The 24,009-nt window shown below is 42.0% G+C and overlaps 1 protein-coding gene across 1 annotated transcript in view; it reads left to right on the forward strand.

The window, feature by feature from the left end:
• The first annotated feature begins 13,377 nt into the window (after positions 1 to 13,377).
• The window catches only part of LOC117515556 (FYVE, RhoGEF and PH domain-containing protein 6-like), a 78,820-nt gene continuing 68,188 nt past the window's right edge, over positions 13,378 to 24,009 (forward strand). Inside the window, 1 exon segment of the mRNA XM_034176167.1 lies at positions 13,378 to 13,537. The gene's annotated coding sequence lies outside the window, so the exon portion shown is untranslated.

The raw sequence follows: 24,009 nt of genomic DNA on the forward strand, positions 1-24,009 counted from the left end.
AGTTGCCTACAAAGACATGCGATTTATTAAAAACAAAAAATCACTTGGATTATGTTTTGTTTTTAAGAAATGATGACTTTTTGTAATGCGCAAAGAACTAGTGGAAGTGATCGCTTGTATTTCTTTGATCAGGTAGGTTATGAGAAGCCATGCTAATCATGTTTTATAGAAATGTAAAGGTATTAAACACTTAAATCTCCAGCCATCAGGGCAAACTAAAAGCACACAATACAAGATTTTCCGTTTCAAGGAAGAGGGCAGGAAGAAGATACACCGCAGACAGGTGTATTTTAATTACCACTTTTTGTTTTTATTATTTACGACTGCATTAATTTTGTGTTTTTCTTTTTCTTTCAGTGACAGGATGAAGTAATGAGCGATGAGGTCAGCTCACAGAGGCAGTCAGCTGAATCGTGTGGATGGTAAACCTGACTCTCTGAACATAAAGGATCATGACCCCATCGTGCGTACTATAGCGGCTCACTTATTACAAGAACTGGCCCACATAAGTGAACAGAAAAGGCCTGTATCGCACAGTTCAGTATGGATAGTCTGAATCTAAGAGCAGGTGGGGAGGATCTGATATCTCCTGTTCCAAACGACCAATGTCAAATGTTTCCCTGAACTTTGATGAAGACCCATCCAGGGGTCAGGTGAAAAGGAACCCAAAGAGTGGAACTTTGCTCTGAAAAATGATGATCCAGCACAGATAAAATCGCATGCTCATTCAAAACCAAACTCCAGAAGAGGTACATCTTATAAAGCTTCTTTTTGAAATTGTAAGATTCTCTTATTTATAGGAAATAGGGGAGACTGGGGACAATTGCCAGCCATAGGCCAATGAGCTTGACCACTTTTCCTGAGACGTTTTACTTACTTAAGTTTACTTGAGCAGCTGCTGTCAAGCCTTACCTAAGCAGAGTACTGTAGATCCTGGTTAGACCTCTTAGGAAGACCAGTATCTGGGTGTGTTTTTCTGGGTAAAACTGGAGTTACAGGAAGGGCATCTGGTGTAAAACTTGTGCCAAATCCCACTGAAAATGGGATTTACTGGCTTTGCTGTGGTGACCTTGAATAAAAGGAGGCAGATGGCATCTCTTCATTGGCTTCCTGTTCCTGTAAGATCAGATTTTAAGGTTCTGCTATTAACCTATCGAATTGTTCACAGACTGGCACCTCCCTACCTAGCTAACCTAATTAAACCCTACATACCAGCCCGGGCTTTGCGTTCTCAGGGTGCAGGACTACTTTGTGTCCCTAGGGTGAATAAAAAGCCTGCGGGTCACAGAGCTTTCTCTTATCGTGCCCCTGTTCTGTGGAATGATCTCCCTGCTTCAATAAAACAGTCAGATTTTGTAGAGACTTTCAAGTCCAGACTTAAGACGCACTTATTTTCCCTTTCGTATGGCTAGCATACTGGCATAGTATGTTACTATGCTTTTTAATCTTTTCATTCATTTTATTAGGAAACAGAGCGTGCAGCGGCCTCAACTTTATTTAGATTCTGGGTCTTTTGCTGAGGCTTGGAGCTGGTGGACAGCGATCAAATTAGTATTTCTTTTGTTTTTATTGTTGCTTAATGCTGACAAATTGTACTGTGTTGCCTTTCTGATGCCTGATTCTTTTTTCTGATGCCTGATTCTTTTTATTTGTGTAAAGTGCCTTGAGGTGACTTTGTTGTGATTTGACGCTATATTAATAAATTAAATTAAATAAATGAAATGAGATGAAACACAAGCAACAGCTTTCTTATGTGGTTTCTGGAAGGTACATAGACCTTGGACAAGTTCAAAGATGGCTAACCTTGAACTATTTTAAGAGGTCAAAAGGTCACATTTTGTTTCCTGTTTTTATGCTATGAAGATCTGCAAATCCACTTTTTTGGGGGGTGGGGTGGGGGGGGGATTCGGTGACAGCCAATTAGAGTAGAGAGGCACTGTGATGTTACTGGCTGGTTTCTCTCTGGCTGCTAATTCAATATGGTGGACTCTGCTGCATTTCTGTCTAAATCTAACACGTTTCTCATATATTATGTAAAAGCTAGTGAGAAATAAACACTTCTAAAACTGGAAACTGTTTTTGTAAGCTGGTAACATCTCTGGAGTGATTTACAAGACATCTTGCGGATGTCGGCGTGTGTGCACACATCACATGTGGTCAAAGATAACTTCCGGTCTTTTCAAAAGCTTATGTACAGTAGTGTTCAGAATAATAGTAGTGCTACGTGACTAAAAAGATTAATCCAGGTTTTGAGTATATTTCGTATTGTTACATGGGAAACAAGGTACCAGTAGATTCAATAGATTCTCACAAATCCAACAAGACCAAGCATTCATGATATGCACACTCTTAAGGCTATGTAATTGGGCTATTAGTAAAAAAAAAAAAAAAAAAAAAAAAAAAAAAGTAGAAAAGGGGTGTTCACAATAATAGTAGTGTGGCATTCAGTCAGTGAGTTTGTCAATTTTGTGGAACAAACAGGTGTGAATCAGGTGTCCCCTATTTAAGGCTGAAGCCAGCACCTGTTGAACATGCTTTTCTCTTTGAAAGCCTGAGGAAAATGGGACAATCAAGACATTGTTCAGAAGAACAGCGTAGTTTGATTAAAAAGTTGATTGGAGAGGGGAAAACATACGCAGGTGCAAAAAATTATAGGCTGTTCACCTACAATGATCTCCAATGCTTTAAAATGGACAAATAAATAAATAAAACAGACGCGTGGAAGAAAATGGAAAACAGCCATCAAAATGGATAGACGAATAACCAGAATGGAAAAGGCTCACCCATTCATCAGCTCCAGGATGATCAAAGACAGTCTGGATGTTATGTGCTGGGGTGTTTGGCTGGCTTTGTTTTTGTTTTCTGTTTCTCCCACCAGGTGGTATGCATTCAGGACTGAGTGGCTGAGTATTAGGACCTCACCCTGAACACCTGAGGCTTGTTTTCACGTGCAGGTCATCAGGACTCACAGCTGTGGTGTATTCTGTCTTGATCAGAGCTTGCTGCATTTAAACCTTGAATGCACAGTGTGTGATTGCCAGAGACTCGACCTTGTGAGCAGACGTGTGAGATCGACGTCAGGAGAACAATCTCACCATTACGGACGCAGAGACCACTCCAGGTTTGACGCCACAGTCTGTGAAGGAGGATTGGGTGAGGTCTCACGCTCTTCAGCACACTTCCTGAGGTAATTTGGTTTTGGTGACTTTTATGAAGTAATGACAGTGGATTTGGTGTCCCTCACACCTTGTGTTATTGAGCTGTCACATTATGCTAATTGTCTAATCAGCTTCTGCTGCAGTGGAGATTTGAGCTGAGTTGTTCCGTGCCTGCAGGGTGAGAAGCTGATATATATTTAAGCCAGGAAGTGTTTGCTGATTGTGTGCACCTTTGAGCTGTGTCTCTCTGGGTGGAGAGTGTTGGACTCACCTCATATTTTCTTTCTTCACAGACTCGGTTTGTCGCGGCCACCTGGGGGGTGTCGGCGGGGTCCCTGGGTCCGAACTGCTGTGGCTCCGGACCGTTTGCGCTGCTGAGAGCGCGCCGTGTTTTCACCTGACCAGACCGCGGACATTTTTGGTTGTTTATCACTAAACTCACTATGATTATTAAATTCTGTTATCTTTTGAACCGTGCTCTGCTTATTTTATGCTGGGTCCTGTCAAACGCTGGGTCAGTGCTCCGACCGCATCCGACACATAACACTGGAGTTACATGTAAGTGCTGTGACAGTTAGAAGACGCCTGTGTAAAGCTAATTTATTAGCAAGAATCCCCCGCAAAGTCCCTCTGTTAAATAAAAGACGTGCAGAAGAGGTTACAATTTGCCAAAGAACATGTCAACTGGCCTAAAGAGAAATGGAGGAATATTTTGTGGACTGATGAGAGTAAAACTGTTCTTTTTGGGTCCAAGGGCCGCAGACAGTTTGTGAGACGACCCCCAAACTCTAAATTCAAGCCACAGTTTACAGTGAAGACAGTGAAGCATGGTGGTGCAAGCATCATGATTATGGGCATGTTTCTCCTGCTATGGTGTTGGGCCTATATATCGCATACCAGGTATCATGGATCAGTTTGGATATGTCAAAATACTTGAAGAGGTCATGTTGCCTTATGCTGAAGAGGACATGCCCTTAAAATGGGTATTTTAACAAGACAATGACCCCAAGCACACTAGTAAATGAGCAAAATCTTGGTTCCAAACCAACAAAATTAATGTTTTGGAGTGGCCTGCCCAATCCCTGGACCTAAATCCAATTGAGAACTTGTGGGGTGACATAAAAAAAAGCTGTTTCTGAAGCAAAACCAAGACGTGAATGAATTGTGGAATGTTGTTAAAGAATCTTGGAGTGGAATAACAGCTGAAAGGTGCCACAAGTTGGTTGACTCCATACCTTGCAGATGTGAAGAAATCATGAAAAACTGGTTATACACCTAAATACTAGTAAGTGATTCACAGGATTGCTAAAAAAGCAGTTTGAACACTAGAAGCACTCAGAGTGCAAACCTCCACCAAGGCCATGGGGTCACTGACGCCATAACATCTATCAAGTCTAACAATGATGTTTGCTCAGTAGTAAAAAAAAGTTTCATCTGCTGTGACTGATAGCATGTATCCTTAGCACTTGGCATCACAGTTTATTGCAACTTGCACCTTTCCCAGAAGCTACTGTCATCTGAACACTGATATTGATATTGCATGTGCTTATAGACAAAAACAAATGAGACAAAATTCAATTTATTATTCAACTAAACTGCAAATATATGAATTTTTTAACATTTATGAAACACTTCTCGAAACAAGGCCATAGGGTCACTGACCCTAAAGAGATTCCCTCCTTGGCACAGTAATCTATTTCTTTTTGTCTCTTTCTTTAAAATTGTATATAATAATCATTAGATTATTAATATATAAACAAAAATAAATTTAAGAAATATTACAATTTGAAAACAAATGCACTCAAACGAGCATGGTGGCTTAGTGGTTAGCACTGCTGCCTCACAGCGAGAAGGTTGTGGGTTCAATTCCCGTGGCCTTTCTGTGTGGAGTTTGCATGTTCTCCCCGTGTTTGCGTGGGTTTCCTCCCGGTGCTCCGGTTTCCTCCCACATCCAAAGACGTGCGGGTTAGGTGGATTGGAATCTTTAAAATTGTCCGTAGGTGTGTGTGTGGGTGTGTCTGTGTTTGTTTGTCTGTTTGTGGCCCTGCGTCAGACTAGTGTCCTGTCCTGGGTGTACCCCGCCTCGCGCTCTATGACTGCTGGGATAGGCTCCAGCCCCCCGCGATCCTTAATTGGACTAAGCGATAGGAGATGGATGGATGGATGCACTCAAATGTGATGACAGCTGCAACTGCTTAAAGCTAACTTTTAACATTGAAAATGCCATAGACATGCTAACGCGTTAGCATCGGGATCCGGATCGTGATCCAGATCACCACTAAAATTTAATCACTTGTTCCTCTTGTCATTTCCAGCCACTCCACAAAATTTTTTCAAAATCCGTTCAAAACCTTTTGAGTTATCCTGCTGACAGACAAACAAACAAGCGCGACCGAAAACATAACCTCCTTGACGGAGGTAATAATAGTTTTGAGTTTGTGATGTGAAGAAATTATGAAAAACTGTGGTTATACAACTAAATACTAGTGTAGTGAGTCACCCCCTTTTCTACTTTTTTTTTTTTTTACTAATAGCCCAATTTCATAGCCTTAAGAGTGTGCATATCATGAATGCTTGGTCTTGTTGGATTTGTGAGAATCTACTGAATCTACTGGTACCTTGTTTCCCATGTAACTATAAGAAATATACTCAAAACCTGGATTAATCTTTTTAGTCACGTAGCACTACTATTATTCTGAACACTACTGTATGTGCACACACACGCCCTCCTGCAGATGGCGTTAAAAGGTACATGCTCATAAGACTGAGGGTATTTTAGCATTGCCTTCTGTTTTTATATTTTTAACTCCTCGCTCAATAGGCAGCACAATGCATCAGATTCATTTCGCTGAACGAAATAAACTCGTGCATTAATTTTATTTTGAAGATGCTGCAAAAGGCAGATTACCAGTAAAGACTGGGCTATTTTTGTTGGGGAATATTGTCCAGCATTGCATACTTCCTGATCAAGTTATGTATTCATTTGCATCTGGTCCAGGTCATTTAATTTTGAGTTTCTGCCAATACTGTGTCATACTTGTATTCTCCCAAATATTACCCACGCACCAGCCACTTGTCAAGCATATTAAAGTCAGTCCAGTGGATATGCTTGACACTGAACAGCTTTGCAATACATAGACAAAACTACCTTCAGTCCAACCTGCTCCTTAATGTACTTGTTTACAACCCCATTTCAAATGAAGTTGGGACGTTGTGTAAAATGTAAATAAAAACAGAATACAATGATTTGCAAATCATCTTGTGCAAATATTTGCTCACTTTGAAATAGATGCCTGCAACACGTTTCAAAAAAGCTGGGACAGTGGTATGTTTACCACTGTGTTACATCACCTTTCCTTCTAACAACACTCAATAAGTGTTAGGGAACTGAAGGACACTAATTGTGAGTGTCACGATTGGGTATAAAAGGCGCATCCCCAAAAGGCTCAGCCGTTCACAAGCAAAGATGGGGTGAGGATCACCACTTTGTGAACAACTGCATGAAAAAATAGTCCAACAGTTTAAGAACAATATTTCTCAATGTTCAATTGCAAGGAATGTAGGGATTCCATCATCTACAGTCCATAATATAATCAGAAGATTCAGAGAATCTGGAGAACTTTCTAAACGTAAGCGGCAAGGTTGAAAACAAACATTGAATGCCCATGACCTTCGATCCCTCAGGCGGCACTGCATTAAAAACCGACATCATTGTGTAAAGGATCTTACTGCGAGGGCTCAGGAACATTTCAGAAAACCATTGTCAGTTAACACAGTTTGTTACTGTTTGTCACTACATCTAAAGTGCAAGTTAAAACTCTACCATGCAAAGTGACAGCCATACAACAACAACATCATCCAGAAACACCGTCACCTTCTCTTGGCCCGAGCTCATTTGAAATGGACAGACGCAAAGTGGAAAAGTGTGCTGTGGTCTGATGAGTCCACATTTCAAATTGTTTTTGGAAATCGTGGACGTCGTGTCCTCCGGGCAAAACAGGAAAAAGACCATCCAGATTGTTGCCAGCGCAAAGTTCAAAAGCCAGCATCTGTGATGGTATGGGGTGTGTAAGTTGCCCATGGCATGGGCAACTTACACATCTGTGATGGCACCATCAATGCTGAAAGGTGCATTCAGGTTTTGGAGCAACACATGCTGCCATCCGAGCAACGTCTTTTTCAGGGACGTCCCTGCTTATTTCAGCAAGACAATGCCAAGTCACATTCTGCATGTGTTACAACAGCATGGCTTCGTAGTAAAAGAGTGTAGGTACTAGACTGGCCTGACTGCAGTCCAGACCTGCCCACTGAAAATGTGTGGTCAACTATGAAGCGCAAAATACGACAACGGAGACCCCGGACTGTTGAACAACTGAAGTCATCACTCTCAGAAATAAAACACGAGGGTTTTTAAATGAAATTAATGCTATTATTTTCAATATACTTGCAATTGTTAATTTTAGGGATTTAAGTAATAATGTTTCTTTTGATTTAATTAATTTAAACTACAATATTGTTTTGCACTTAATTGATAAAATTATGTGGAAAAAGTTACCTTAACTTCATCAGTTAAATTCAGCGTTTTATTTCTTAGAGTGACATCAAGCACGAATGGGAAAGAATTCCACCTACAAAGCTTCAACAATTAGTGTCCTCAGTTCCCAAACGCTTATTGAGTGTTGTTAGAAGGAAAGGTGATGTAACACAGTGGTAAACATACCACTGTCCCAACTTTTTTGAAATGTGTTGCAGGCATCCATTTCAAAATGAGCAAATATTTGCACCAAAACAATAAATTTTATCAGTTTGAACATTAAATATCTTGTGTTTGTGGTGTATTCAATTGAATATAGGTTGAAAAGGATATCCAAATCATTGTATTCTGTTTTTATTGACATTTTACACAAGGTCCCAACTTCATTGAAATTGGGGTTGTATTTATTTATACAAATTAGCAAAAAAAAGGGTTTTTTTTTGTGTCTCATCAATTCCACTTAGTGCAGCATTCAGTTCAATTTCAATTTATTTAGTTTACATAGCGCCAAATCACAACAAAGCTGCCTCAAGGCGCTTCACACAAGTAAGGTCGAACCTTATCAGCCCCTAGAACAAGCACACAGGTGACAATGGTAAGGAAAAACTCCCTCTGATGATACTGAGGAAGAAACCTCAAGCAGCCCAAACTCAAAGGGGCAACCCTCTGCTTAGGCCATTCTACCAAAAAGGTTTACAATACAGAACACTGTAGTACCATTGTAGTAGTAAAATTAGACCACTCAGTAATATTGATTGAACATTAATGATGACAGACAAACTTGCCTTATGACTGCTGGGATATGCTCATGGGATTGTTTGTACACCTATTGTACCGTTCATTTTTTCAGTGGAGAGAAGGCTGCAATAGCCACATTCCAAGAAATGTTTGATTCTAAGATTTAACACTTCAGTTTTTAGAGTGCTATGCTGGGAAAGGATGCTGCCAGGGGAGCATACACAACAAATATAAAAAAGGGCCTAAAACTGAACCTTGAGGCACTTCAAAATAAATGTATGATAGTGAGGACTGTTGTGTGTTGGGGGGTTTGGCTGGACATTTTGGTGTTGTTTTCTTTGCTCTCCAGGTGGTATGCAAACTGGTTTTTTGTCTGTGGAGAAGGTGCTGGCAGAAGAGTCCTTCACCCTCATCAGCATTATTAGCAGCACCTGTGGATGATGCTCACGTGCAAACTTAAAGACTTTCAGCTGAAGCAGATAATGAGATGGCGTTCTGCATTTAAGCCATGAGTGATTCGAGCAGAATTGCCGGGAACTCGACCTTGTGACGTTCGTTTGTGAGACACTGAGGACCGCGCCTGGGTTTGACACATCGTGCCTGTGAAGGAGGACGGGTGAGGGACACATGCTGTCAGCACACATCAGAGGTGATGATTGTCTGAATAAGTGATAACAGTAATTTGGTATTTTGTTACGCAGTATATTTGAACATTGTGCAGCTCGCTTCTCACTGCCGTGGCGTACGGACTGATGATCTTCCACCTGTTGTGAGAAGCTGCTCATTTACATAAAGCTTAAATTCAGACCTGAATGTGTTGCTGATAGTGTGTGCCTTTGAAGGATATTTGTTGTAGCTGTTGACTTACCTCACCTTTTCCATCCTTCACAGAGTCAGTTTGTCGTATCCACCTGGGGGGTGTTTGGCGGTGAGTCTGGGTCCAGAAGCGTCGGGCTTCGATCCGTTTGGGCGCTGGAGAGCGCGCCGTCCTTCACCTCACCAGACAACTGCACATTTATGTTGTACACAAATTATTGCACAGAAGGGAAATAAATTTGTTTTGTTTTTGGAACCGCTTTCTGGTTATTTTAGCGCTGGGTTCAGTCAGATGCTGGTCCGCTCCTCAACTCGCATCTGCACATAACAGAGGACCACAATGTAAATAAATCATTGGACTTTCTTGTGTTATTCTCCTCATTTTATCTCATGTGCCACTAGATAGATAGATAGATAGATAGATAGATAGATAGATAGATAGATAGATAGATAGATAGATAGATAGATAGATAGATAGATAGATAGATAGATAGATAGATAGATAGATAGATAGATTACATTTTTTTGTTTTAGTGCCAAATAAATCAACCAAACTGAGGACAAATGGTTATTTATGGAGAGAAAAAAATTGTTTGTTTTGTCTGATATTAACAAATCTACCCTCACCTGCCACTTTATTAGGTACACCTTAATAGTTTTTTAGTTGGACCCCCACCCCCCCTTTGTTTTCTCCAGAATTGCCTTAATTATTCATGGTACAGATTCAACAAGGTGTTGGAAACATGCCGATGAGATTCTGGTCCATATTGACATGATAGCATCGCATAAATGCCCATTCAACCAGTCTGCCCATTCACCTCTGATATCAACAATGCATGTTCGTCCACACAACTGCAGCACACTGGACGTCTTCTCTTTTTTGGACTATTCTCTGTAAACCTTAGAAATGGTTGTGTGTGGAAAATCACAGCAGACCAGCAGTTTCTGAAATACTCAGAGCAGCCCATCTGGCACCAACAACCATGTCACGTTCAAAGTCACTTAAATCCCCTTTCTTGCTCATTCAGATGCTCAGTTTGAACTTTAACAATTTGTCTTCACCACATCTAGATGCCTAAATGCACTGAGTTCCTGCCATGTGATTGGCTGATTTGTTATTTGTGTTAATATGCAATTGAACAGGTGTACTAATAATGTGGCCAGTGAATACATTTTAAACCTTAATCAAAAGGTGAAGCTCTCGATCTACTAGTCAATCATTGTTCCTACTCTCACCTATGGTCATAATGATTGGGTCATGACCAAAAGAACTAGATTGTGGGTACAAGTGGCCGACATGGGCTTCCTCAGGAGGTTGGCTGGTGTCTCCCTTAGAGATGAGGTGCGCTCGGATGACGCTCGCTCATCTGTGGGGAGCTCGGAGTAGAGCCACTGCTCCTTTGCATTGAAAGGAGCCAGCTGAGGTGGTTCAGGCATCTGGTAAGGATGCCCCCTGGGTGCCTCCGTAGGGAGGTATTCAAGGCGCGTCTATCTGGGAGGAGCCCCCAGGGAAGACCCAGAACTAGGTGGAGAGATTATATCACCACACTGGCCTGGTAACGCCTCAGGATCCCCCAGTCAGAGGTGGTCAATGTGGCCCAGGAAAGGGATGTCTGGGGTCCCCTGCTTGAGCTGTTGCCCCCGCGACCCGAACCCGGATAAGTGGTTGAAGATGAGTGATGTGTGAGTCAGTCTCTTAGCCTGTCAAATCAAATAATTCCAAACTGCAGAACTTCAGTCCAGGAAGACTAAAACAGTGCACAAGCCACGATCCACATTAATCACATTAACCACTATGCTTGTAACGTGTGTGATGTGTGTGTGTGTGTGTGTGTGTGTGTGTGTGTGTGTGTGTGTGTGTGTGTGTGTGTGTGTGTGTGTGTGTGTGTGTGTGTATTTTGCAGATGCTTGTGCTCTCCTGTGAGGATTTGCAGATGCTCAGAGAGTTGGATGGGCTGGACAGATGGAGAAGAGGACGACATGCGGCCAGGGAACTAAAAAAAAAAACTTCAACAGAGAGTACGAAGCATCCTGTGTGACTGGCTGGACTATTATCATGTGGCTATTGGTTCCCAGCCTTTATGAACACCTTTATTTCCTTGTGACAGTTAAATGTGCACCCACTGGTAAATGGACTGCATTTATATAGTGGTTTTCCATCTGCGTCAGGAGCTCAAAGCGATTTACCATTATGCCTCACATACACCAGTGTCAAGGTGCTACCATGCAAAACGCTCACTATACACAGGGAGCAATTAGTGGATTAAGGACCTTGCCCAAAGGCCCTTAGCAATTTTCCAGTCTGGCTGGATTTTGAACAGAGGATCTTTGGTTCAAAGCCCAAAGCTTAACCACTGGTCTCACCGATGATCAATAGGTGTATACAAGTACATATAGGTAACACTCATGTAGTGAACATCAAAGCGACACCAATCCTGAGCAGGTACAGTTTGTGAAAATATTTTAATGAAGCTGAATTTATGGTATCACTTCCTCTTGCAAACTCAGCGTTATTGAATCGTTCCATCAGTATCTTGTTCACGGTCACTCGTGTCACTCAGTGTCTGTGTGCATTTCTGACTGACCTCTTCCTCCCCTTCAGGCATCAGATGTCCCAACATAAAGCAGATCCCAGGTGTCCCACTCAGGTCCAGGCTGAGAAGAACAGTATAGTCAGCTGCTCTACCCACTCCAAGTCCACCAAAGCAGGCAGAGCTGAAACAAGCCCACCAAGAGGAGAGGGAGGAAAAGAAGCAGCCAAGAAATGTATCAGCTCAACCTGAAAGCCACCTGGATTGTTGTAAGAATGTGCAATGGTGCACATTGTACACCTATACATAAAACAGGAACTTTATACCAAAGTCTGATGAGACGCATCATAGACCTGGTTCAGACTGTCAGTAAAAACGTGATTCATGTGCATATCCAATTTGAATCTGATTCCATGTTGCAAATCTGAACAGTCAAAGGTCACATGAAATCAGTTTTCCCCAAAACTGTTTCAAATCTCATTCGTAGGTGGTTTGAAAAGTCCCTTGAGTTACATTTTTACATTCTTTATTTTGGTCTGAGTGGGATTCTGGGTATTTTGTTACATTTGTGACTTTTTATGTCATATAAAGCCTCCCCAACCCACCACCTCAACAAAGCCCAAACTAACCTGTAAAATCACGTCCAAAGAAGGATGCTCAGATGGGTTACCGGGTGTTTTTAGGTATGTCTGTAATACCTCATGGCTGAAACTGTTAAATAAAATAATACAAAACTCTGCAGTCATGCTGACTCTTTGGTACTGCTACATTACCTCTGACCCATGCAACTCTGGTAATTTGGCCTTTAAAATAAAATTAACTAGCATTTACCACTAGATTTTTTTTTTTTTTACCAAAACTTGTTTTTCAAGATATTGTATTTTAATTCCTGTTTTAAATCAAAGTATTCATTACGGGGTCCAGTTAATCTGATGTGCTGTTGTTGGCCAATTGGGTGTGTGCGCGCGCGAGAGTGTTGGTGTATGTGTATCTTTGTTGTTGCTGGGTAGATAAAATGACAAAACACCCCAAGTCTGGGGAGCAATATGAGCGGAGGATCCAGTGAGTTGGGGATGGCGATGGGTGTTTTGTTTTTATACCTCAGCTGTGACTGTATTTTTACGAAACTGATATGTTAAACAAAACTGGGGATCCATTTTTTGTGGAACTATTGTCCCTCCGTCAATAAAGATGGCCGAAGGAAAGTAGTTTGGCACAACGTGGATGCAAAGCACCTGATACAGGGGTCTGGATCCACTCATAAACCCGAGGAGCCACATCCGGCTGAGGAATAAATAAGGCAGAGCCGGATTCTCGTGTATGTTGTTCTTCATGAGTTATTTAATACAGTAAGGCAAAACGGTACACTTATTTATTATATGTTTTAACACATTCTGACATATTATGAATTGAAATACTAAGACAGTTACAATATCTCAAAGAATTCCTCACTCCCACACAGACAAAATACCTCCGCTCCACAAATACTTAGCCTAATGGAGTCGTGAGTTAATTTTATATTTCGAGGTCTGACTCTGTCACGTGGCTCGTGACGCCCCCTAGCGGCTTGCTTCCGTAACTACAGAGGGACTGATATTTAGAGCAGCTGATTGTTTCATTTCAGACTCGCTGCTCGAACTGAAGCGAGTCCAAAATGTCCGTGGCGATTTCTTAATTTGAGGAGACGGCTTGTACCGTGTTCGGGGATAAACAACTGTTTTCCTGTAGTGTTTGAGTGAGAAGAGTCGACAGAAACTTAGGTGAGTGACAAAAGCGCTGATTTCCTCACCTGTAACGTACTGAGATTACCCCGTGCCAGATTTGTATATTTGCTATCTGCGCAAAATGGGAAGTTTTCTGAGTTTACCTTTTATATGTGCGGACTAAAATCAAGTTTAAAGTAGATAAATTCTGATCTTATCTCTTAATGACATTGTTTCCCTGGACTCATTTGTCTGGACGGGGTTTAAATCAAATGAAGTCAAGTTATTTTTCTCCATCCAGCGCCCCCTGGTGGCCGTCTTTGGTTGGTGAAAACCGAACTCAGTAGTAATAATTTTTTTTTTTTAAATCTGTATTTAACCAGGTTATTCCCATTGAGATCTAGACCTCTTTTGCAAGGAAGACCTGGACAATTATAAAGTTTCCAATTCACCCAACCTGCATGTCTTTAAATAATAACTTTATTCCAGACATGTACATAGATACATGATATCATGACATCTACATCTACAGCCATCCTCAGTAACTGCCTGTGGGCATCACACTGAGCACCCAAAGGTGGCAACATCTCCCTACATTCGGAAAAATAAAGACAAACTACAATTTAAAATCACATATACAAACTAAAATGGTTAAAAACTGTGCAGTCCAGTTCTAGGATTATGATGCCAGGAGAACTGAAGCAACATCAGACTTAAACTCCTCTAGGGGCAATGATCGAATATTGGCCCGTAATTGGTTCCAAGCAACAATTGTCTGTGGAAGGAAGCTCTGTCGGTACTGGTCAGTTGATGCTATGAGTTGGATGAAGTCCTGCTTCCTCCTCCCAGTACGGGCAGCAGGCAAAATATATGTTGGCAGGGACACTGCATCTTGTTTGTTGATTATCCTGTGCAGCATAACAAGTCACCTTACTTCTCTCCTATGCTCCAGTGGCTGCCACTCCAGAGTGCAGTAAAGGTTGGTAACAATTTCTGGTTCCCTCCTGTATTCATTAAAACAAATCTGGCTGCTTGGCGTTGGACCATCTCAAGCTTAACCTTGTCTTTAATGAGATAAGGGTCCCAGGAGGCACTTGCATACTGTAAGTGTTGCTGTACCAATGTGAAGTATGCCTGTTCCTTTACCATAGGTGGGCAAGATGACAAATTCCTCCACAAGAAGCTTAATACACCACTGGCCTTTGAGGAGATGTTCTGAATATGCTGATTCCATTTAAGGTCATGCTGGAATTCAACTCCAAGATGGGGACTGTGGGGGACATCAGTCAACAGTTTGTTGTCAGTTTGATATCTAGTCCTGTAAGGATGTCGTTTTTGCGTAACTGACAACTTGTACCATTTAGTTGATATTGAAAGTCATCCTCCATGTGTGAGACCAGTTCTCAAGAGAGGTCATCAACTGGTGACCTGATAGGCCGATACAGGACACAGTCATCAGCAAAAGGCCGAATGGGAGATGTTATACCCTCTCGTATATCATTGATGTACAATAAGAATAGGAGAGGGCCCAAAACTGTACCCTGAGGCACTCCAGAGGTAACATTGGGATTGGAAGAGCGCTCCAACAACAACAGCCTGCGTGCGGTCTGCAAGCCATCTTGAGATCCAGATATTGGAGAATCCTGTCAAGAATGGCACCTATGATGGGATTCACAGATTTGTCTAAACGCTGCATGAACCGATACACTGAATTCCTGATCACAGCCTGACAAGACTGTATGTCAAAGACTGTGCAGAGTGTACTTGTACTCCACTGAATAATTTAAAAATGTTATGATAGGACACATACAGTTTGTTTATAGATGATTTCTTGTAGTTCCACCAAAGCTGAGCTGTGTACATTGGCGAACAGTATGAACGAAACAAGGTTAATTCATTTAACATCAAGATTACACATAGGAAATTTGCGGAGGTTGCTATAGACCCCTTGCAGTCATGTGACCCGGCCACTTCCCATTGCCATGCTGCCGGTCATGCGTAGGACTTCCAGGATTATTTACATGAGAAACAGTGTACATACTGCAAAGTGTGGGACAAGCTTAGAGATAAATTCATTATGTCTGAACCTGATAGTGGAGTAAGCAAACATACCAGGCATCTTTCTACCGCTGAATTACAGCGGTACAAGGAGAAATTTGATGTTTTGGGCGCTTGTACACAGCATCGGGTGTGCTGTTTTCTTTGTTGACTGGATCTGGAGTGACATCACGGCATTTGTATGGTGTCTAGTACACATGTTTAAAACTGGTTTTGCTTGTCTTCAGATTCCTGATATGATAACAATGCACCTGAATGTAAGAATTCTCCTGTCAATCTTTTACTCCATTTTTCCAGTACTAACAAAACACATGGATTAGAAAAAAAGCAGTTTTCAGTCACATTGTTTATAATGATTGATTGCCTCTTTCAAGACTGTTTTAAGTGCCAGCAATGTGATTGCTGTGTACTTGAATGAAGTGAAGACAGTGGAAGGCAGGAAAGTCACTGAAAAATTTTACAGTTTTGTTATTTAGAAAATGTTGTGAATAACATAATGTATTATAATTCAATATTTTGGGCTCAAACATTAAAATGATTGGTATCATCTGTTAAGGATAAAGATGAAACAAAAGTGAAGTTTGTCTTGAAGAAGCATTACTCAAACTTTTGGAAAAAGACCATTTATCTTGTGTTTAGCTGTACAACTGATTGTTTTCGTTATTGATTAATCTGTTAATCAAACAGATGTTTGGTCCATAAATTGTCAAAAAAGGGTGAAAACTATTAATCAGTGCATCCCAAAAAGCAAGATGACTTGTTTTGTTGACAACCCAAAGATATTTAATTTTCTGTCAGAGAGGATGACATAAACTAGTAAAGAAACAAGGAAATGTTCAAATTTAAGAAGCTGAACTAGGACTGTTTGGACTTTTTTTTTTTTTTTAAATGACAATAATTACTTGATCAAAATAGATGGTGATTCATTTAGCAGTCAGTTAACTGATTTTTCATTGGAGGTCAACTTATAATTCATTTTCCAGCTCTCCCTGCTCTGCCACAAGCGGATTGGTTGCACACCTGAATGAGCTAATCAAGTATGAAAGAGTCCATTATACAGGACGGCGTCTTTTGAGAGTCCCTTGTGCATCCAAAAAAAACTGCCAGGTTGCATAAGAGACGCAAAAACACCTTTCTGTGTAAGTGCCCCAACGTCCCCTGTGCATTGTGTCAGCGCTGTAAAGAAGACATTTCTTGGTGACCGATACATTCACTGAGCCTCCTCTGTGCCTCCTCTGTACGACCTCTGCCGACCGTGGAGTATTGTGTGTTCACTGAGCTTCCTTTGTGCTTCCTCTGTGTATCCTCTGTGCCACTGTTCGGCAACCATTGGTATTTTTTTGAGCATCTATTCAGCGGTGCTTTTGTCTCCTAGTAGACCCCTGAATATTTATTGGGTGACACTGGCATTTGTTTTAAGACAATATATATTTTATACAAATAATGAATGCTTGAGTTCAATGGTACGAATATTTTGCCAAGTTGAATGGTACATTCCAGCTTTCACTGAATTGAATATTCATTCCAGTGAAAGAATGTAAAAACATTCATTATTTGTTTTATATAATTGCTAAAATAGATGCTTGTCATTTGATTATTATATCAGTTTATAAACAACAGAAAATGGACTAAAAGGAACTTAGATTTTGGTGTGGTGCTTTGACATCAACAGTCCAACACGAACTTCACATAGGAGTCCAAAATTGTTCTCTGTCAACTTGGAAAAACAGATGTAATCTGTGATACTTCCAAAAAAAAAAAAAAAAAAAATCTCATCAGAAATTTGTCCAGCTTTCCATCCTAACGGCTCTTCATGGCTTATGGTGTAGTGGATTTGTTTTTTCTGTGTGTATAAGAAAGCACCAATCAAATGACAAGGAGCCACTCAGCCATTATATAAATGTATATATGTAAATATAAAAAGACTAAATTGATCCTTGTCATTTGATTGGTGGTTTGTATTGCACGTGATATGGATTATTCATACTACACTCAACAAAAATATAAACGTAACACTTTTGGTTTTGCTCCCATTTTGTATGAGATGAACTCAAAGATCTAAAACTTTTTCCACATACACAATATCACCATTTCCCTCAAATATTGTTCACAAACCAGTCTAAATCTGTGATAGTGAGCACTTCTCCTTTGCTGAGATAATCCATCCTACCTCACAGGTGTGCCATATCAAGATGCTAATTAGACACCATGATTAGTGCACAGGTGTGCCTTAGACTGCCCACAATAAAAGGCCACTCTGAAAAGGTGCAGTTTAATCACACAGCACAATCAATCAATCAATCAATCAACTTTTTTCTTATATAGCGCCAAATCACAACAAACAGTTGCCCCAAGGCGCTCCATATTGCAAGGCAAGGCCATACAATAACCATGAAAAACCCCAACGGTCAAAACGACCCCCTATGAGCAAGCACTTGGCCACAGTGGGAAGGAAAAACTCCCTTTTAACAGGAAGAAACCTCCAGCAGAACCAGGCTCAGGGAGGGGCAGTCTTCTGCTGAGACTGGTTGGGGCTGAGGGAAAGAACCAGGAAAAAGACATGCCGAGAAGGGGGGCAGAGATCGATCACTAATGATTAAATGCAGAGTGATGCATACGGAGCAAAAAAAGAAAGAAAAAAAAAAAGAAAGACAGATGTCGCAAGATTTGAGGGAGCATGCAATTGGCATGCTGACAGTAGGAATGTCAACCAGAGCTGTTGCTCGTGTATTGAATGTTCATTTCTCTACCATAAGCCGTCCCCAAAGGCGTTTCAGAGAATTTGGCAGTACATCCAACCAGCCTCACAACCGCAGACCACGTGTAACCACACCAGCCCAGGACCTCCACATCCAGCATGTTCACCTCCAAGATCGTCTGAGACCAGCCACTCGGACAGCTGCTGAAACAATCGGTTTGCATAACCAAAGAATTTCTGCACAAACTGTCAGAAACCGTCTCAAGGAAGCTCATCTGCATGCTCGTCGTCCTCATCGGGGTCTCGACCTGACTCCAGTTCGTCATCGTAACCGACTTGAGTGGGCAAATGCTCACATTCGCTGGCGTTTGGCACGTTGGAGAGGTGTTCTCTTCACAGATGAATCCCAGTTCACACTGTCCATGGCAGATGGCAGACAGTGTGTGTGGCGTCGTGTGGGTGAGCGGTTTTCTGATGTCAATGTTGTGGATCGAGTGGCCCATGGTGGCGGTGGGGTTATGGTATGGGCAGGCGTCTGTTACGGACGAAGAACACAGGTGCATTTTATTGATGGCATTTTGAATGCACAGAGATACTGTGATGAGATCCTGAGGCCCATTGTTGTGCCATACATCCAAGAACATCACCTCATGTTGCAGCAGGATAATGCACGGCCCCATGTTGCAAGGATCTGTACACAATTCTTGGAAGCTGAAAATGTCCCAGTTCTTGCATGGCCGGCATACTCACCGGACATGTCACCCATTGAGCATGTTTGGGATGCTCTGGACCGGCGTATACGACAGTGTGTACCAGTTCCTGCCAATATCCAGCAACTTCACACAGCTATTGAAGAGGAGTGGACCAACATTCCACAGGCCACAATTGACAACCTGATCAACTCTATGCGAAGGAGATGTGTTGCACTGCATGAGGCAAATGGTGGTCACACCAGATACTGACTGGTATCCCCCCCAATAAAACAAAACTGCACCTTTCAGAGTGGCCTTTTATTGTGGACAGTCTAAGGCACACCTGTGCACTAAATCATGGTGTCTAATCAGCATCTTGATATGGCACACCTGTGAGGTGGGATGGATTATCTCAGCAAAGGAGAAGTGCTCACTATCACAGATTTAGACTGGTTTGTGAACAATATTTGAGGGAAATGGTGATATTGTGTATGTGGAAAACGTTTTAGATCTTTGAGTTCATCCTTTACAAAATGGGAGCAAAACCAAAAGTGTTGCGTTTATATTTTTGTTGAGTGTATTTGCCATTGTGTTCCACTTACTGTACAATTTTGGTTCTATTTAGCGTGCAATTTTCTATATGTCTTGTGTTATTGCACACCACCATGTGCTCACACTAGCAGTGACAACGCTTAGCTTAAGAACAAACAGCAGCCTGACACAGTGCCCAGAATCGCTGGGTAACGTACAGGAAGGCTGGATGTGCCGAGGTGGCTCCTGAGAAAACAGTGTTTGCTGGAGGCAGAGCTGTGCAAGCCAGGTTGGCCCTGGCGCAACTCTGGGCTTGCAGGGGGCCAATGGGGCACAGCAGGTGCCATCAGATGACACCTGGGTAAGACAGGGAATCTCGGTCTCGCTACCGCGTTTTGGTGGACACTGAAGGACCAGGAAAAGTGTGAGAGCCTTTTCTCTTGTTTATAAATTAATAAAATATCAAATGACAAAGCTCTATTTTAGGTATTACATAAATCAAATAAGCAATGTTTTTTCATTTGTTCAATGGAAAGAATATTTCATGAGGTGAAAGATGGAATGTAACATTGCATCTTTAATCTCATGAAATATTCTTACCATTGCACTCAAACATTCATTATTTGTGTGTGTGTGAGAGAGAGAGAGAGATCAGGCTCTTTTACTTTTACACTCTTTGCCTAGCTGTAGAAGAAGAAAATCCTTGTCTGATTTGGATGCAGAATTATGACCACCATTTAGACATGAGCCTCGGGCTGCGCCTCTCTCCAAGGTGTTGAAAGAGTCGAGTGACAATAGCCACTTTGTAGTGGAGGAGATAACAGCAAATATACCCCCAAATGATGCAAATTGTTATAAAAGCACTAAATTTGGCTCAGTGGTACAGATTTGGATACCATTTTAATTTTGCTTGATTTGCCACTTTAAAAATCCAAGATAGCAGCTATAAAAATGTAATTTTGTCTGATAGCCTGGATGTAGTTCATCAATCTTAAAGATCTTGCTACTATTTTATATGCATTAAAGCACACCAATTTCAGTTTTGGCACTTGAAATACATTAGAAGTGACCTATATCCTAGTTTTTGGCACTGGGTCATATAATTTCCAAAGTGGTTACATGTAGGTTGTTCCATATACATTATATGTGTTACACTTGGGTGATAAGACAGCCTAAATGAACCCCAAAAACAGGACAGTCCAGAGAATAGGTATAGATAACAAGAACAACAGTTTATTAGATAACAGGTGAATTCAACTCAGAAGTCATCTTCATCAAAAGGGTTGAATTCAGCTGAGGAATCAGTTTTCATTCAAAAGGTGAGTAACAGAGGAATCTTCTTCATAAGGGTTTGTACCAGTGAGGAGCAGACTTCATATAAAAAGGATAATACAACACAAAACGTCTTCCTCATAGAAAGCATTCCAACACAAGTCTTCTCCTACAAGGAGTGTTCAAAACGCAAAAGTCTTTTTCTTATAAAGGAGTGCACCAAACCCAGAGTCTAGTTCTCATAGAAGAGTTCACACCCCAGAGTCTCTTTCTCAAAGCAGGAATGTTCAAAACCCAAAGTTAATAGGGAGCCCTGGGAAAAACTGAAGAAATATCTTCCTTCCAAAAAGGAGAGCTTACTGTAATACAACATACACACACTGGGTTAGGTCTTCCAGGAAGTGCAAAGAAAAACACAGGAGGATTATCAAATGGCAATACCACGCTGAGTACTTACGACTTGAAGCAGACGCCAGAAAGCCTGAGGACAGGCCACCAGTGACCTTTATACAAACAATGGGCCCGCAATTCAAGACAGAGGAGAGTCTCTTTAAATAACTACACTCAGTCAGTGGCAGCTGCAGATTCAAGCAGGTGTAGACAATCAAACTAAGACATGCAGGAAAGTAACGAAACACCAGAGGGGGCTAGAGGGTCAGGACAGATAGTAACACATGTAGGGATATAAATAAACACCAGAAGGGGAAAGCGAGTCAGATCACACACACACAATATGACAGGGAAAACATAAGTAGATGGATAAGAAGGAGACAAAGGCTGAAGTGAGAATAGATAAAGGCTGTGACAAGAACAGACATGATACATAGAAGAGATGATGTGGTGTGGCACAAGAGATGAAGGCTGGGACTAACTGAATAAAGCATAATATTTGTAGGATACAAAAGGGAGAGAGAGAAACAGAGCAGGGCTGAGCGAGAGATTCTCACACCAGACTGAACAGGAGCACTGAGGACCCAAAAGGATGAGGCCGAGGCAATCAGGAACCTGGTGATAGGTATAAATGGACATTTCGCTATCATTAACTCCAGCAGCATGTACCTAGATGCTGTCTCCCCATGCAGCCATGAAGAAGCTGACACCCAGCTCTTCATCCATGCCCGAGACGTAACTCTTAATGGGAGCCATTGCCTTGTCATCAAGACCAGTGATGCCAATGTGTCTGTCCTGCTGTCCCATCAAGAACTTGATCTTCAAACGATGTGGGTCTTCTTCAGACAAGGACCTACCACCAGATGGATACCAGTTCATGTCATAGTTTCTGCAGTTGTTCGAGAGAAGACACTGGGGATCCTCTACTTTTGTTCACTGGTTGTGATGTTGTTTCTGCCTTTCAAGGCAAAGGCACCAAATCTACATGGCTCACCTGGGACATGTTTGATAAAGTGCTTGAAACCTTTATCACACTCAGTCAGACCTCAAGTGAAGTTTCTGACAATGACCTCCAGAACCTGGAGTGTTTCATTACAATGCTGTACGGCAAGACTGGTTCTGCCACAAGTGTTTACCTTTTGTGAGTTTGCGTCATTTGTCTTTTATTTCCATGTTTTATTGGCAGCCATCTTGAAAAAAGGCCACCATCTTGAATTCTTAAGTGTCCAGCTTGGGACTCCGACGAGGGCGGTCGCAGCTCTTCCACTCCCTTATCTCTGCTCTCTGCTTTAACCTTCAAGTCCCTACTTCACCAGACTGTGAATTCCTCAAATTATATTGGATAATGGATCTGTTGGACTACTATTGGATTAACCATGGAATTGATCAGCTGGTCTCTGAACGCTGTTGACACCATTTTTTCTACAAGAAGGTCAGGAGCGGGGGTTCCTACCTGCCCAGATGGAACGTATCCTGCGGGCTATGTTCTCGACTCCTGGGGGTCTTGGCGTATTGCATGCTTGGCGCCTTTCTCCATTGAGGACGTCGAGGATTTATTTATTTTTGGTCTTATGGTAGCAGGGCTGGTACTTTCTGGCTTATGTGTTGCCCTGATCTACCGGAAAATTGGCAAGACGGCGGCATCAAGAACCACGGCTCCTCGCTTGTCTGTCATGATTAACGAGATTGGCAAGGCAGTGCATTCTCAGACTGCGATGACTGTTGAACTCAGACCCAAATTGGATGACATCTTGGAGCAGATGCGTGCTTTGCAGTTGAAGTTGAAGGTTTCAGAGGTCGGTGAATATTCTTATTCATAATTCAATGATTCAAAGGAATTTTATTGTCATATGCACAGAAGAACATGTTCCCTGCACAATGAAATGTGTCTACTGCATTTAACCCATCCTAATTGCCAGTAGGAGCAGAAGTCGCCATTAGGCGCCCGGGGACCAGCTCCAGATGTACATCCCTGCCTTGGTCAACAGCAGGGCTGAGCAAACCAACACCGACCCATAACAAACAACACATACACAACATACAACACATAGGCCGGCCCGGTACATAAACATATATATGAAAAGCAAAACACGAGGGAAAAGGAGAAAAAAAAACCCTCATAGCCGCTGCATTACACAGCGGCAATGAGGAAAAAAATCCCCATCAGCACAGAAAAACAATAATCACACAGACAAAAACAAGGACACAGGACGACAACCGAGATTTGAAACGGTCCAGTTTATCAGAACACTCCGGAGGCAGCCTGTTTGGCGCTGTGAACGGCCTTGTCCGACAATCCTGGAGGGGGGGGGGCAGCCCTGAGCTCCGGCCGGTTGTGCGGGGTGCCGGGTCTCCACTTCCACGTCGCTGTCCTGTGAGGAGCTGCAGTCATGGCTGCATGCAGGAGAACCTGCGCCCGCTCAGTCGTGTCTCCCAGCAGACTGACGTGCGCTCAGTCCATGTGGCGCTCATCAACACAAGGTCACTCACAAGTAAGACTTTCATTTTGAATGACTTTTTCTCCAGTCGTGCTCTGGATTTTCTCCTGTTAACGGAGACCTGGCTGAAACCAGGTGAAAATAGAGCCTTCTCTGAGCTCCTCCCCCCGGCTGCTCATTTTTCAACTCCCCGCGAGCATCAGGTAGAGGCGGGGGTGTGGCCACGGTTTTTAAAGACAGCTTTAAATGCCATTTTTTATCTTCTAATGTCTACTCCACTTTTGAACTTCAGTTGTTTGTGATGGAGTTCGACTGTCCTGTGCTCTGTGCTGTTGTTTATCGTCCACCAAAATTTAATAAGGATTTTATTCAGGAGTTTTCTGAGTTTCTGGCAGATTTTATCCCAAAATATGATACATTTTTGATCTGTGGTGATTTTAATATTCATAT

The sequence above is a fragment of the Thalassophryne amazonica genome, chromosome 8, assembly GCF_902500255.1.
Source record: "Thalassophryne amazonica chromosome 8, fThaAma1.1, whole genome shotgun sequence".
NCBI classification, from domain to species: domain Eukaryota; kingdom Metazoa; phylum Chordata; class Actinopteri; order Batrachoidiformes; family Batrachoididae; genus Thalassophryne; species Thalassophryne amazonica.